The following is a 10,241-nucleotide window of genomic DNA, read 5'->3' on the forward strand; positions in this document are numbered from 1 at the left end:
AAAAGATTTCACAACCGCAGCCCTTGAATCAGATCTATTCAGATCAGATCAGATTATGCAGCTCTTGGTGATTTGAATTTGAGACCCTTACCCTCAAAGTTTACAGAAATTATCAACATGGGAGAGAGGAAGTCACATCATGAACTACATATCCACAACAGCATTGATTGTTGATTTATACAGGAGGATTGTGTGTCTTCAGAGGCATGGACATCTGATTCAGCCTTTGGCTGGTGAGGGAGGGCTGTAGAATTAAAAACCAGATGGGGAAGAGTGAAATGGAGTAGTTAGAAAACTGAAAAGCCATAGGTATATGTGGGAGAGAAGACAGATAATAATTCAGTGCTATTGTTTATTAAGAGGTTAGCCTGGTTCCACTTGCAGTGTTTTGGGCAAGAAAGTAGGAAGGGAGCAAACACTAAGCATTTAGCACAATAGCAATAGCACTTAGATTATATACCGCTTTACAATGGTCTACAGCCCTCTCTAAGTGGCTTATAGAGTCAGCATATTTCCTCAAACAATCTGGGTCCTCATTTTACCAATTTCGGAAGGATGAAGGCTTGAGCCTGGTGAGATTCGATCTGCCAAACTGCTAGCAGCCAGTGATCAGCAGACGTAGCCTGCAGTACTGCACGCTAACCATTGCGCAACATTTCACAATATTAAACATATACTTACATTTTTGTTGTTAGAACATAAAATATATATTACCCATTGCCCTGTATAATCATGGTTCTGGGTACTACATAAACTGTTGGATACTGATATGCAAAATCTGAATTAATAGACTGTAAATCTGACCAAATTTGACTTTACAGTTTGATGGTAGATTTCGCTATGGCTACTTCAACAATAAAGCCTCTTTTTCAAGAATATCTTAACGTTTGGCATGTTTAGTCAAGCAATATTGTTTTTTGAAGGGATTTTAAAGACTCTTTTTCTCTCCCTTCAATTGTAATATATTCAACACATTCTGCAGTCTTTTAAAAATGTTTGTATAGAAGAGCTTAAAATGCTAGTTCCAATGAACTTTTTGAAAGCTGAATGGATTCTGTTTCTGCACAGGAGGTGACTTTGACATATACTGCATTTGGATTTCAGCAAAACAAATTGACTGTGCAACTGAGGCTTAATATTAAATTAATTCCAAGGGCAATAAAATACAATGGAGATGCACTCATTATTACACTGCTGCCCAGTTTCTAGCTTTAGTGTATTGACAGGAAAATAATAGCAGTCTTCCAGGCATTATATTATTTAATTGAGAGGATCAAAATAGTAGGATAATTATAAAAAGCTGGGGCGGGGGAGTGTTTTTCTCCTCCGCTTTTTCAAATATCTTGAAATAATTTTGCAAAACAAACAGGTTGCCTTATTTTTCCTGGACCGTGCAATTGCCCTGTGAATGTTGAAAGAAAACCAATGAGGAAAGGAAGCTAGTGGCAGAAACCCCCACCCTCAATACCCACAGAGAGAAGGGGGGAATGCTATACAGGGAGTGATGAGATTCAGCTGGTTTGGGCCAGTTCAAGTGAACTGGTTGTTAAATTGCTGGCTGGCCCTGCCCTTTCCTGCCCCACCCCTTCCAGAAGTCCCCATGCATCCCATTTTGGCTGCCAGGTAAGTGCAGGGAGGCCTAGTAAGCCCAAAATAGGGTACGGGGGTATGATGCAGCCCCTGTGTGACCTATTTTTGCTCCCAGGAGGCTGCAGGGAAGCCTGCTAGGTGGGGGGGGGGGACTTTTGCTACCGGGGTGTGTGTGCAGGCGGCCAGATGCTGCCTGTCACACACCCTGGCCACACCCACCATGCCCATGCTCACCCAGCCGGTGATTAGGGCAGAGAACCAGTTGTTAAATTATTTGAATCTCACCACTGTGTACAGGTAGTCCCAGACTTACAATTGAGCCCAAATTTTTTGTTGCTAAGTGAGACATTTGTTACGATAGTTTTGTCCCATTTTATGACTTCATGTTACATTTTTTAAGTGAATATCACTGCAGATTTTGCCTGTCAGTAGGCTGCAAAGGGGGATCACATGACCCAGGGACACTGCAACCGTCATAAGTATGAGTCATTTACCAAGTTCCTGAATTTTGATTATGTGACCATGGGATGCTGCAACAGTTGTAAGTGTGAAGAACAGTCATAAGTCACTTTTTTCAGTGCTGTTGTAACTTCAAACAGTCACTAAATGAACTGTTGTAAGTCAAGGACTGTATTCCATTGTGATGTGCGTCTTTCAATCCAAGTGCCTTAGAGCTTCTCCAATAGGAGTCTACTTAGAAAGGCGTGTAGCAGAAATGAGAAAAATCTCAATGGAAGCTGAATCAAGCCCTATTTTTTTCCCTTAGAGATATTTCTATTTTGAAGTTTCAGTAATACATGAATATAAAAACTCCCTTGGGTAATTTTGGTTATCTAGTAAGTTCAGGACTTGGACGTTCAAAAGTACAGATATTTTTCATTACGGTTGCCCACAAGGTGGCAGTGGTAGGATGTTGTGGCAGCTACAAAGTTTTCTTTAAAGCACTGCTGCACTTGACTTACTTCTGCACCTTGCCCTTCATTATTTACATAAATCTCCAGCTCTCTTGGGTTACAACTCTATGATTTAGTTGAATAGGTACTTTAAACCAGTGTCTCCTGATTCAGGATGTGTCTTCTCTACTAATACTACTTCTGATTTTCTCCAACAAATCTGTTATAATCTAGCCAACAGGTTTGCAATACACTTTATAACTATGTTCAAACATGAGATATAATTCCTTGACAACAGCATTGTAATCAGGTCTCCCTCTCTCTTATCTCTTCTAAGAGCTAGCGTGACAGAATAAGCTTTATGATTAAATTCCAGAATCTTCAACTATGTGGCTAAACTTGTATAATATTACACTCACTGTATTCAGCAAGTTAAAGAGAATATGGTATAAAATAGGGAGGGTTTTAATAGCTTTTACTAGGATTAGGCTTGCCCTAACAGATGGATCCAATGGGTTGTGTTTTTTTTTTGCCACATTTACCATCTACATGAAGAAGAATGCCTTCATTATTTTGGGATTAAATGTCATCATTATGTTGGTGACACCTAGTTTTTCACTTCAAGCTCTGGTAGAATAGGTGATGTATGGAAGTGTTGATTATGGCTGCAGGCTGTATTGTGTACTATGATGGGCAAAATGATCTATTGGCTGAATGCTAGCAAAATATAGAAGTCTGTTCCATCTGTAGCTTTTGATGTGTAGCACTTTCCCCGAAGGACTTAGTATGCAGTCTGTGGGTTTTGGATTTACAGTTCCTGATAGAGCAGCAGGTGGAAGCCACAGTCAGAAATCCTTTAGGCAGCTTCAAGAATATCTTGAATATCTTGGCAGTCTTTCTTGGAACCAGAAAAGATTTATGCCCTTGTCATCTTCAGACTACTGCAATTAAATTTACTTGGGCTGCCCTTGAAGATTACTTAGACACTACAATTGGCACAGAATGCCCACTTATTTATTTATTGACTATGGAATTGCAACCCATCAGTCATCAAAATAACACCATTTTTTGTTGAAACTGCATTGGTTGTCAGTAAGTTCCTTGTGCCAGCTGATGTAAACAGAACCCCAATTACAAGGTTGAACATCCTTATTGCCTTGTAATAAACTTCCTGATAGAGGAAGGATTTAAGTAACTTGCCAGAAAACACTTAAGACTTGGAAAGTTCACTGAATCTCTAACTTGTGCCTTTTGTGATCTGCCAAGATCACAGGAGAGAGCAAAGACAGAGACACAAGAGTCCTGGATTGTAGTGCCAGAAATCCCATTAGCCAGTCCAAATTCAGTCCTAAGGTCTGAATGTAGGGCAGGGAGCAATGGAGCCAGAGAGTACTTTCCACCAGAGCGGGAAGGGCCTGGCGGTGCTCTTATATAGTCCCTGCTGCTGGCTTGGCTTGACTTGACTTGTTACTTCCTTTCCTCTCAAGGAGTGTGGTAATTGTTGAGGCACTCGGCCAGAACCTTGATCTGAGTCAGCCCTCACCCACTCAGGTTCATGGAACCCTGGGATTGCCTCCGGTGTCAATGACCTCAGGCTGACAGTCTACCTGATGGGACTCAAATGCATGACAGACCATAACAGTAGGCTTCTAGCCTATTCAAGGTATTAGTGATTGCCTATACAGCTTTATATGACCATCATTACCTGCAGGAGCATAATCTCCAGGTGGAATCTATTTTCCCTACATGGTCTAACAGAGGAAGATTGTTCTGGGTGACTTTTGGAATGTTCTCATTGACTTTTTCCTGAAAATGAAAAAAAATATTAAATGGTGATTTCTGGATTAGACAGTTGAAAAAAAAATTAAATAAGGGCCAGAGGAGATGTTAAGAAGGGAGGAGGGATAATGAGTTTGTCTGTAACTGCTGTAAAAATGGATGGATTTTTATTGCATTTTTCCTTCCCCCTTTTCCTCCTCCTCTTTCCTTTCTATAGTTCCGTGTCTTTTAACTATGTAAAAATTTTATATAAAAATTAGAAAAAAAAATCCCCTCTTCTCAAACATCCATTTGCTTTCTGAAAATCATTGATTTCATATGTCAGTAAATAAATAGCATGAGATAATATCATCCAAACAAATAGTGTCCAAGAATGTAAAAATACGATAAATGAGTGACTAATGTCCAGGGGCTCCCATTCGCAGCACATTTTATTCCCCCAAGGACAACATGACTTCTATTGTCAAGGTCCACAAGATCCCACAGGATATTTGTTCCTGACATAATTTCATTTTTTCCCCCTTCTCATCTCTTTAACATTTGCACTGGCCTTTTCAATCATCTCTCCCCTCCTTTTAAAAACAAAACAAAACAAAAAACTTTATATTTACTTTGACTCATTTTTTTGGTTTATACTTTTTCCCATGTCACTCATCTAACTTTTTGCTTATTAAACAATCTTTCTTCAAAACAATCTATTTTTCATAATTTGCAATAGAGCATATTAGATTTTCATTTCTTTTTGGTTTGTGTGAAAACTTGCCACATAGTCAGTGGTATTTCTCTTTCAGTATTTGAAGAAAGATAGAAGGTGGCAATATTTTCAATTTGTATTTTTATAACCTTTTAATTTATTTTGAACGATTTGTTGTGATGCCATCTTAGATTTAATTATGAATACTTATTATGTTAGTGATATGGAAATATTTATTTCATTCTGTATTCTTCCAAAAATACTTCATTCTTTTTTTGCACATCAGAACCAGATGTGCTCTATTTAAGAGCACTGCCACAGGCCATATATTTTTTTAAAAAACAGAAGAGAGTTAAACATCTGAATATGCATCATTTAAAAAGAACTTGGATATTAACTAGTGCTGTACCAGAGGTGGTATTCAGCTGGTTCTGATCAGTTCCGGAAAACCGATAGTGAAAATTTTGAGTAATTCGGTGGACCAGTAAATATCACTTCTAACTGGCCCCATCCCCATCTAGTCTCTGACTCCCGAGTCCCAGCTGATCGGGAGGAAATAGGGATTTTGCAATAACCTTCCCCTGGAGTGGGGAGAGAATGGAGATTTTACCATATCCTTCCCCATCACACCCACCAAGTCACTCCACTCCATGCCCACCAAACCACGCCCACAGAACCGGTACTAAAAAAATGTGAATCCCACCACTGTGCTGAACCCAACTCAGTTTTCTACTAATTTCGACCATTTGATTAAAGAGTTCTGACCCCTCTGCTCACTGTTGACCAATGACATCATAAGCACAGATAATGATGATTTCGATGTTGCACCATGTACCAATCTTTGTATTGCTGTGGCATAAGGTGCTAAGACAATTGTTTACATACCACCGTCTATCTTCAAAATTTACAGGTGAAACTTGAAAAATTAGAATATCATGCAAAAGTTCATTTATTTCAGTAATGCAACTTAAAAGGTGAAACTAATATATGAGATAAGACTCATTACATGCAAAGCAAGATAGTTCAAGTCGTGATTTGTCATAATTGTGATGATTATGGCTTACAGCTCATGAAAACCCCAAATCCACAATCTCAGAAAATTAGAATATTACATGCAATCAATAAAACAAGGATTGTACATAGAACAGTATTGGACCTCTGAAAAGTATAAGCATGCATATGTACTCAGCACTAGGTTTAGGCCCCTTTTGCAGCAATTACTGCCTCAATGGGGCATGGCATGGAAGCTATCAGCCTGTGGCACTGCTGAGGGCTTATGAAGACCAGGATGCTTCAGTAGGGGCCTTCAACTCTTCTGCATTGTTCGTTCTCATGTCTCTCATCTTTCTCTTGGCAATGCCCCATAGATTCTCTATGAGGTTCAGATCAGGCGAGTTTGCTGGCCAACCAAGCACAGTAATCCCACGTTCATTGAATCAGGTTTTGGTGCTTTTGGCAGTGTGGGCAGGTGCCAAGTCCTGCTGGAAAATGAAGTCAGCATCCCCATAAAGCTCATCTGTGGAAGGAAGCATGAAGTGCTCCAAAATCTCCAGGTAGATGGCTGCGTTGACCCTGGACTTAATGAAGCATAGTGGACCAATACTGTTCAGTGCTATAGAAATAAAATCGGGCCTAACACAATTAACAATAACAGCATAAAGTAAATAGTCAGGAGCTTTATGAGTTTCGCACCATTAAATAAAGTATGTCAGCTCCTCTTCATTTACTAATTAGGAAAGAATGACCACGAGTCTCCATGTGTGGAAATCAAGTGTACTTTTACTAATTAAAAATGATTAAAGGCATAGCGAAGCGAAATCTGAATATTTAGGCGCGAAAGCGATTGATATATAGAATAGCCCATTCCCCACCCCTTGGCATCACAGTTATAGTCCAATCATAATTCTCCCAAGTGTCAGGTGCGAGATAACTTCAAAAGGCATCACGAAGATGGAATGTCGGTGCCGTTAGTCCAGGCGGGAAACTCCCACGCATGCGTAGTCCGATCAACTGGTGAACTCCAGAACCTTCCTCCAGCACAATGAGTAACCCCTCCCAAATACCAAGCCCTCCCTCCCCGTTTCATGGCAGCTGAAGCAACAGCAAAGCAGAGGCTGACAAAGTATATGTTCTCAGAATTACAATTAAAAAAAAGAAATAAAATCGTGCAATGTAATCTTCTCAATCAGACTTCTGATTGTTCTCTGGGATTTCAGAAAAAGTTATTTACTTATATCTACCTGTTAAATGCTGGAATCTGAAGTGGAATTTTTTTTTCCTGTAAAGCATAGATTCTCAAATTGAGCTGTGAGTCTACTCAGATTTAAATATATTTGATTATTATAGAGAATCTGGTGAAAAGTCTTAACAAGAACATTTAAAAAAAAACTATGTAAATGTATATAGCATGTATTCTGGAGAAAGCAATTGCTGCAACTCAATTACACAAGCCACCTACATGAATGAAGAGGTGGCAAAAGGGTCAGGAGAATATATGCTCAATTCTACAAAAGGATAAAACCTTACTTATCACCTGTTTACACAAAGCATCACAGATCTTCCTCGTTTCCACTTTTACCACTTTTCCATCTGTCCCTACTGAAGCCAACTGACAATGGCGTTAAAAATTCCTATTCTGCATATTTGATGGCAAATGATCAGCCCAGATGTTGATATGTTTCCTTCTGCAGCTTGAATAATCAGGAAGTCAGGCAGAATTCATAAAACGTGCAGTGCCTTTGGTTTAAAATGCCTTCTCACTGCCTTTGCTTTTCAGATTAGGTTGTCTAACTTGTTAACATATGTCTGAAGCATTTAAGAAACAACTGTTTCATTTTGATGTTGGAATATGAGCATCTAATTGAGTGTTCATGCCCTAAAACTTACCATTATCATTTCTTTTCTACTGAGCTGTAATTATGATCATCCAAAGGCCCTGTAATAACAATAATACTTTCTTTTTGAAAAACTTGTGACTGTTCAAAACATTAGTTTGTTAAAAGAAATGTGTGAGTGAATATAAAAGGAATGGTAGGATCTTATGTCTATGACAATATATACAGTATATGGCTAGAAAATAATAAGCAGAGAGCCTATGAGATAAGTAATTTGGCTTTTTAACATCTACTTATATTTATTTTTAGCCCTTAGGAAATCAATTCATGTTAAGGGTTCTATATAACTGAATGAGTTGAGCATTAGAATGGATATTGTTGGTAAATTGGAGATTACCTCTCACCCATAAATTTTCCCCTGTATGCCGTAAATCTGTTTTGTGTGTTCAAGACATAACAAGGGGCTGCTATTGCTGCTGATAGACAAATAAATTCCTATCCCACATTGATGTAGCCTTCGCTTTTAATAATATAAACCATAATTTTCTTAAAATTTCCTTTCCAAAATATATACAGTAACTATGTTAGTTCTAAGTAATTCATGGTAGTTGTCTATCATTCCTACTTGCAAAAATTATAATCAAAACAACTATTATTATAAATCCATAAGCAAATAATACTATTTAATGATTGTGATACCATTTCCATTAAAAAATGTCATCCTTTGTTGTGACAGAGAGGTCCCTGTAGAATAGCTTCTCTCCAGAGATCCAATGAATTAAGTTGTATTATTGTTAAATTGTTGTTTTTAACTTTTGTACACCACCCAGAGTCACCCTTATTTCCATAGTTTATATGGGTGAGTGAATAAACAAATACATTGACGTTTTACTTTCCGGCTGGAGGAAACATAGTTGGGACTACCATTAAGTTCTCCACGGGTCACGCCATCTTTGCCAATACTGTATCCTCCTCTGCTCAGCGCTTTTCAGAAGGATATTGACAAAGTAGAAAGGTAGCTGGGGCACCAAGACAATGTGAGAACTGGTAACAGAAATGCATGAGGAATGTTGGAAAGAATTAGATGTTTAGTCTGGCGAAGCAAATATCAAGGGGAGCCATGAGAATAGTCATTAAATATCAGAAGGGCTTTCTTTTTGACAGAAAAGCAAAACAGCTTTTAGCAGAACACTAGGAAAAACCTCTTCCCAAGTGGGGGACCTGCTTGTAGAACAGAATGCATTGTTTGGTGTTGGGGCATTCCTTCACTAGGATACTGGAGGTCCTTGGTTAGGAATGCTGTCAGTGAATTTGTTGTGCATTGAGTAAGGTATTGATTGTTCTGTATTTCTTTACCATATTCTCATAACAGTCCTGTGAATTTAGGCTGACACAACAATTTGCCTAAGCTTGGTTCATAGATACAGTAAGTGAGGATTAAATAGATGGTTCATAAAATGTAACCAATAAGTTTAAGAATACAGTAATTAAAAATATTTGGGGGTATAATATGGTCCCATTTTGGTACTGTCTTCATGTCAGAAGCACCTACAAAGCTAACCAAAGGAGGCTAAAAAAAAACAAAATACAAGTAGTCCTCAACTCGTGACCACAATTGAGCCCAAATGTTCTGTTGCTAAGTGGGTCATTTATTAAGTGAGATTTGCCCCATCTTACGACTTTTCTTGCCATAGTTATTAATCACTGCAGTTGATAAGTTGTTAAGTGAACCTGGCTACCCCACTGATTTTGCTTTGTCAAAAGGTTGCAAAAAGTGATCACATGATCTTGGGACACAGCAATGGTCATAAGTATGAACCAGTTGCCAAGCATCTGAATTTTTATCACATGATCGTGAGTATGTTACCAAGGTCGTAAGTGTGAAAAATGGTTGTAAGTCAATGTTTTCACTGCCATTGTAACGTTAAACAGTCACTAAATGAACTGTTGTAAGTCAAGGACTACCTGTAGTGTTCCATTTTGGCAATTGCAGTAAATACATGCATAGACTTCAATATTCTTAGGCAGGGCTTTTTAGATTATGTCTCCCTCCTAAGATCCAGATAAGGTTTTTTCTACCCCATTCCCGTGACATTCTTGTACTATGACTTTCACACTTGCAGGAGGTCTACTTAGACCCCACTATTTCTACATTCTAGAAAAACATGCTTTTTCATCCATCTTTGAAACATTCGTTTCATCTTTTCAGCTGTTTTTATTGGATACCTCTTTGCATTTTTCTTTTTAATTACCAAGTACTTTAGATCAGAGGATAGGGGAGGGCAAAGGGGACATTAGAGGCATCAAGTCTATCCCTCTGCTCAGTGCAGGAAACCAAAATGGAGCATCCATGGAAAAATAGCTCAATCTCAGATTAATCATATACCATGAAAGGGAAACCACATTCATCCAGGTATTAGGAGTGCAATACGGATAAAAAGTTTGAAATAT

This window comes from Thamnophis elegans, chromosome 4 (genome assembly GCF_009769535.1).
Source record: "Thamnophis elegans isolate rThaEle1 chromosome 4, rThaEle1.pri, whole genome shotgun sequence".
Classification (NCBI taxonomy): Eukaryota; Metazoa; Chordata; class Lepidosauria; order Squamata; family Colubridae; genus Thamnophis; species Thamnophis elegans.